This window comes from Otolemur garnettii, unplaced genomic scaffold (genome assembly GCF_000181295.1).
Source record: "Otolemur garnettii isolate 467f Iridium unplaced genomic scaffold, OtoGar3 scaffold00079, whole genome shotgun sequence".
Lineage (NCBI taxonomy): Eukaryota > Metazoa > Chordata > Mammalia > Primates > Galagidae > Otolemur > Otolemur garnettii.
Window position 1 is genome coordinate 1,484,367 of NW_003852474.1, and position 7,324 is coordinate 1,491,690.

Consider the following 7,324-nt stretch of genomic DNA (forward strand, 5'->3'; position numbering starts at 1 on the left):
AAACCTTACATAAATTAAGAGGATAAATAAATTTTCAGGTATAGATGCAAACTGCTTCCAACTCAAGCCAAGTAATCACCCATGGTGTTCTGACAGGAAAACATCAGGTAAGAACCGTAACTGGGTCCCAAAGGCTTGGACTTTTCCAACCCTGTTAGACCAGCAAGACAGGAGTGAGGACTAGGCAGGAATCTTGCCAGCCCCTGGAGATCCTAGAATGGTCAGCTCTGATTTAGTCCCTGCACACATTGAGAGGCTGATAGCCACAAAGAATTCACCAGGCCACAGATTTCTCTTCCACAAGATTGTTCTCTTGCCCTAGCCAAAGGTGACTAAGCCACAGGTCTCAGGGGTTCAAATCAAAGACATGTACAGAGCATTAAACACATCAAGGGAACAGTAAACTTGAATACAAGGTCAAAATCAGCAACAAGTTCAACAATCCAGTGCTGATACCAGATACAAGCTTCAGGGACTTTTTCTTGTCAAAGCCATCTTCCAGTCTTCATGAGGCAAGCATAAGGTGTGTATTCGCCAGAGCACAGCTGTATTGTGAACCAGTTTGTGCAGCAGGCACTGAGCATCTGCTCGCAGTGGGCTTGGAAGCATTTGCAGTGAATGATGGAGGGCATGGACTCATGGTACTCCCACTCCCTGATCCACATCTGCTGGAAGATGGACAGTGAGGCCAGGATGGAACCGCTGATCCACACCGAGTACTTGCACTCCGGGGGCTCGATGATCTGGATCTTCACTGTGCTGGGCGCTAGAATAGTGATTTCCTTCTATATCCTGTGAGTGACACCTGGGCACACAGTAGTGCCAGCAGACAGCACTGTGCTGGCACACAGGTGCTTGCGAATGTCCCCATCACACTTCATGATGGAGTGGAAGGTCCTCTCGAGGATGCTGCAGGATTCCACACCCAGGAAGGAGGCTGGAAGAGCAACTCTGGGCACCAGAACCGTTTGTTGCCAGTGGTGATCAGGAAGCTTGTAGCAGTTCTTCAGGGAGGAGGAGAACACAGCAGTGGCCATCTCCTCCTCCTAGTTCAAGGTGAAGTAGCACAGCTTCTCCTTGATGTCTGGCACAATCTCGCACTCAGTTGTGGTGGTGAAGCTGTAGCCCCCCTCCATGGGGGTCTTCATGAAGTAGTCAGTTGGTCTGGCCAGCCTGGTCGAGATCCAGGATAGCATGGGGGAGGGTGTACACCTGGTAGATGGGCGTGTGGGTGATCCCTTCTCCAGAGTACATGAGGATGCCATTGGTCTATCCAGGGGTGTCCAGAGACAGAATGGCCTGGATGGCCACATACATGGCCAGGTGTTGAAGGTCTCAAACCTGAGCTGGGTCATCTTCTCTCTGTTGGCCCTGGGGTTCAGGGAGCCTCCACCAGCAGCATCAGGTGCTCTGTGGAGGCCATGCACAGCTCGTTGTAGACAGTGTCGTGCCAGATCTTTGCTATTTTGTACCAGTTGGTGATCATGCAGTGCTCGATGGGGTACTTTATTGTCAGGATGCCACACTTGCTCTGGGCCTCATCACCCAGGGACGAGTCCTTCTGGCCATGTCCACCATCATGCCCTGTTGCCAGGGGTGCCTGACTATGAAGGGGAACACAGCTCTGGCTCCTCTGCAAAGTCAGCTTTGCACATGCTGGAGCCATCATCAATGACTCGTGCAGCCATTTCTTCTTCCATTGCAAACCAAGGAGCAGCAAAACAGCGGGAGAACATCCAGCAAGAACCAGAAGCAGCGAGTCTAAACAGCCTAAATGTTCATCATGGTTAAAGTAAATTACTGTCACTCATTGGTATGATGGAATATGATGCCATTATTTTCAATTTTTTTTCAAAGTCTAATTTGATGTTATTTTTACCACTCCAATAGGACCTCTCTTACCTGTGTGCAAGAGAGACCTTATCAGACTGAAGAAAATATTCTAAAGCTGATTAGTGGTGATAGGTGCACAACATAGTAAATTTACCAATCATTAAATTGTACCATTGAAATGGGTGCAAAATAGGTCTTAATGAAGCTGTGAAAGGTTGCTAATTCCTGGTGACCTAGACTATCACTGTAATGCACTGGTCAGGGTGGGGGCACCACAGAGATTAGTGAAAAGTACAATGCTGACCAGAGATCCCTTTGCAGTTGTTGAAATATCAATCATGGCTCCTCTTAGGACTATTCTTGTAGTTTCTAGCTCCAAGTTTCTCTAGAAGAATAAGCATACTCAGAATAATTATTTTTAGTACCTGCAATGATTCCCATACTGCTCCCAGAGACATTGAGTAGGTAGAGAAACTTACAAGAGATGAACATGTTAATAACTATGAAATCATGTTCTGTACCTGCCAGTTAGGAAGAAGCAGATACCCGAAATGACAATGGAAATGGGTACCCAAAGGGTGGGTGATGCATGCCATGGATATATGTTAAGCCTTGGGGTGTCTGGAGCACACCCGGATACTACTCCCCATCCTCACAAGTGAAGGCCAAGTTGCTAAACTCAGAGCTCCCTACCACGATGAAGAAGAAACGTCTGGACTTTGGAAGCAATAGCAATATTCCATAACTCTTGGGTGGCACACTCAGATTCATTTACCATTTTTCCAAATTACTTGACTGATACTCAGAGAAAAAGACAGCTTTTCAAGTGATCCAGCTGCAGGAAAGCCGTTGGGGTCAATCAACTTACATGCTGGTGCAGCCAATGGAGGGCCAAGTGCCCGCGGCAGGCTGAGCTGCTGTCTCAGACCTGGGGCAAGTCGCACTGCAGAAGAAGAGGCCCTGCTTCTCAGCACCAGCATTACTTTCCCTTTGAGAAACAGCTCTTTGTTTGCTCCAAGGCCCTGTAGCAGCCGACTGCCTGACTCTATCGCTGTGGGAGCCATTGACCGCCAAACCAAGCCCCACGCCCAAACTCTCCCCCCACCCTCCCCCCGTGTTGGTGCCTTTAACAGGACTAGGAGAACTACTTCATCAAATCTCCCATGCCAACTTCTGGCCAATGAGACCAGAATAGAAGTCTCCAGGGGCTTCTGATAAAGATCTTCCTCTCCTGATAAAGAGATGCTGCACCAGTATGACTCCTTTTCCACTTTCTCCTGCCTGGAATGTGGATGACTGAAGATGAAGGAGACATTTTAAAACCAAAATCAGAAAGCTGAAAAACACAATTCTGTCTCAAGACTGTGACATAGAAATCCTGCCTGCGTTTCCAGGCTGAAGATCTTGAACTTAACAATGAAACATTAAACCTGAATGAATTGTGGAAAGATGGCTGACTAGAAGCAGCTTTTGCCCGAGGCTCATGCCCAAAAGCAAAAAGCCAAGAGAAGAGCAAAGACACTGGCCCTTGGTTACTGAGCCTGCATGCCCCACAATTTATTTGTATGGGAGAAAAACAAAGCCCCATGTGCTTGAGTTGCCCTGTGGTGGATTCCCTGTTGTTTGCATGCTGAAACATCCCTATGAGATACACCAGGGGGCCGTGTGACCTGAGCTCACTGCACTATCCTGGGCACTATCAGCTCCATGTTACATAAGCTTCACACTTTACCATCTAATAAGCCTGGAGACCCACTCTCAGAGGGCCTCCTCCCTTCACCTTTGTCTTCAGGTGAAATTCTCAATGAATGGAAATAGACAGTTACGAGGAAGTAGACAGTTCTGTGTGGCATCACAGCACCGGTTGAGCACTGCAGCCCCACAGAGTGGTGGCACTAAAAGACAGTGGAGGAGGCACATCTCTGCAATAAGCACAACATCAAGGCATGTATTTCATTCCCTGCATTTCCTGGCATGAGAAGTGGCCAGGGAATGGGATGCACTGATTGACTGCTGCTGAGTGCATTGACCACACAGCCAGGGCTTTAGAAGGAACTTGTGGAACTAGGGAGCCAAAGTTTGGAGAAGAGAATGTGATTGTCTTTCTGGAGTGTCTTAGAGTGTCAGAATATCTGTGCTCTGTGTGGCTGCTCACTGGCCAATGAGATGTCCTCCTCTGGAGTGCTGGTCAGCTTATTACTCCAGCCACCCAACTGCTTGCTTGGTGGGAATCTAGAGAGCAGACAAATGCTAGGATACAGCCAAAACATGGGCTCAAAAGTAATTTTACCAAGACCACTTTGCTATCCCCACTGCGGAGTGCCCACCATTCACCAAACTATGGAAAGCTGCCAGCTCTCGCTGACACACGGACCTCACTGGGCTCCTTCTGTCACAGAAGCACAACTGCTATGCAGCACTGGGATGACTACTGACTGTACCTCATGCTTCAATGTCACCATCCGTAGGTTTTCTACACATCTTACATAAATAAATTTTATAAACAAAATAAAAGAAGGCAATATATTGATGTTTGTGGGATTGACTGCTCTTACCAGGTGTACTATCATCCAGATGTAGGCAGTATGGAGTCTGGGAAATAGTCAGTAGACCTTCCATAGTTGACCAATTCCCTACAATGACCACCTCCTTAAATTGACCCAATTTTCATAGACCGGACATGCACCACATGTGTGTATCAGTACAGCAGACGTTGTTCCTTACGGTAACCACCTCCATGTGTTGACTAGTTTGTTATAGTCCCTGACGTGGTCAACTTACAAAGATTCTACTATATACAAAAAACTCAGTTTTGACCCTGGGTGGGAGAAAAACCTCTTGCAAGGTTTTCCTTGCTGGGATGCTGTCCTGTGGGTGCAAGATGTCCACAAACCCAGCAATCAGTATGTGGTGCTTTCTCACTCTTGAACAAAATAAATGGCTCTGAGGCTGAGAATGAAGGGAGTAGTGTGGCTCATGATTGGACTAAATGTCTAACGGAACATTTTCATTTCCAGTTTCTGCAATTCAGGGCTTTTCTTGTTTGGAAGTTTGTTAGCCATGGAAGAAACATTACTACTATGGAACACAGAAATGTCTCCAAATACTTGGCCATTTGTGCTTTCATACTATTTGGGAAAAAAAAAAGTAGTGAGAAGCTGTAGTGTTTTTGCAAGGCACAGCTCCTGGCTATGGAGGAAATACTGAGTTCTGTTACACAATGGCACTGGAAAGGAGTGTGGATGGAGCCAGTGATCATCCAGGTACACACTACCATGCCCACTGCTGTAACTGTGCCTGGGCTACTTACTGCACCAAGGACTAAGACTCTTGAGTAAGGAAAAGTTGAGTTATCCCGATGGGTAAACAACAACTGAGTTATTGGCTGGAGCAGGAAGGAACGTGGAATAGATTATGGGGAATGTAGTCTCTAGTGATATTTTCTTCCCTGCTGGGTCATGCATATGTTCATATATTTTTAATGATCTTTTTCTTTCCTGCCTTCTTTCCCACATCACACACAGGTGTTCTGGTGGTATTAGCCTTGAATCTGAGAGCAAATATTGCAGAGCATTGAGAGGGCATCACGATTAATTCAGAAGATTGTGTATTGCCCAAGAGATTTGGAGTTGGTTGAAGCAAATGACAATGACTTGGATTATCCCCCATAGGGAGTGCTGTGCTAGCAGTCACAGAAGGAGTGGCTGTATTATTTTAGGCAAGAAGGCCAAAAGTATAAGAATGAAAGAAAGATACACACAGATGTTGGGTATTCATAGGGGTGATCTGTGGAAATAGTTAACATTTTTGTGAGGAGGGTTGCTACCCCGATTCAGACACTCTTCCACTTTTGGAAGAATGCCTCCTTATGAGTCCTTATGGAAGTCAGAGCCCTCCTTGCCAGCATGGAGCTGGGAGAGACCAGATGCTTCCTCTCGGTGGCCCCTGCCAGCAATCTGAGGTGTGGGCACGTAGCCTAGGCTGGAGCAAATGGATCTTCTTCCCCAGGACTCTGCATCTTGCTTCTCGGGTAAGTCTCTGAGACAGCTGGGATATGAGTCCTGATGGGATCTTAGCCAGACTGCACTTGGCAGTCTGGTTGCCGAGCTTCCTGCTTCTCTCCAGACTTGTTCTTCAACCTTCTCACTGTCACTGTAAACTATTCAGCATCCCTCCTTTTCTGATCAATTGACCAAAGTCCGTTTCTATCACTTGCAACCAAGAATCCTGACTACTATGCCAGGTAATTTGTCTTTGTTCTGTGTAGTCCTGAAAAATGAAGTATTTTTTTTCTAGCAACAACCTGTTTTTCTTGCCACAACTACTCGAAGTAGTCAATAATATCATATGTGGCCTAATGATTGCATAAATATTCTAGTATTCTTTTGCTTACACACAACCAAATCAGGCCAAACTGAGAATGTCAAAGAATGTTAGAAAATTCTCAGAAAACCGTGAAAATGTTTTCACAATCAATATGTGGTGACGCACATTTATTACTCATCTCATAGATCCCAAGAAAGGATGCTGTTGCCCTTCAGGAGTTATTCTGATGGAATAATTGAAGTACTACATGTCCACAAGGTTTAAGAATATTTCGAAGCAAAGAATGGTTGACACCAGGTTGAAGTTGCAAGAATGCCTGCACAGAAGGGTAAAATTCACCTGTTGCATCTAGAAAAAAAAAAGAGCATTCCTTTAAGCATCATCATGGCATATGCAAAGGCCTAGAGATATTTCACACACTGTGTTGGGGAACTATAAGGTGTCTGAAAAGGCTGGAGCAAGCTTGGGAAAAGGTCAGTGAAGGAAAATGAAACTAGAGTGTTGGGCAAAGGCCAAGTCGTGGACAGCTCTAAGATTTTCCTAAATGTGAGAAGAATGTACTAGTTTCCCAGAGCTGTCATAACAAAGTACCACAGACTGGGTGGCTTGAACAACAGATGTGTATGTTCTCGCAGTTCTGAGGCTGAAAGACTGAGATCAAGATGTTGGCAGGGTCAGCTTTTGGGAGACCTTCCCCTTGGGCTATGGATGCCGTCTTCTTCCTGTGGCTTCCCATGTGTGTCTGTGTCTGAATCTTCTCTTCATATAAGGACTCCAGTCATACTAGAGTAGGGCCCATCCTAAAGATGTTATTGCAACTTAATTACCTCTTTACAGTCACATTCTGAGGTACTGGGGACTATGAATTTTAGTGGGGATAACATTCAGCCCCAGAATGAGGAACACAGAAGGGTTTAAGCAAAGTAGAGGCACTATCAGCCTAACCATTTACAAGGCCTGCTTGAATGACAATCTGATGCTCTAAATATGTGCATGTAATTAAGGTCAAAATATCCCATTGCCTACAGCAAAAAATCGGGTTAAGTAAAATAACATCCTCAAACTAGTTCCTGTTGGACAAATTAAAATCTGAATTGCCCTAATCCATTTTAGCCTAAACTAGGCTTTGATTTAAATGCAAATCACACCATGGCCAGAAAGGAGA

At 45.7% G+C, this 7,324-nt stretch overlaps 1 pseudogene; it reads right to left on the reverse strand.

Annotated features, from left to right (window-relative positions):
* Positions 1 to 485: 485 nt before the first annotated feature.
* Positions 486 to 1,700, reverse strand: LOC100955039 (annotated as a pseudogene).
* Between the last annotated feature and the right edge of the window lie 5,624 nt (positions 1,701 to 7,324).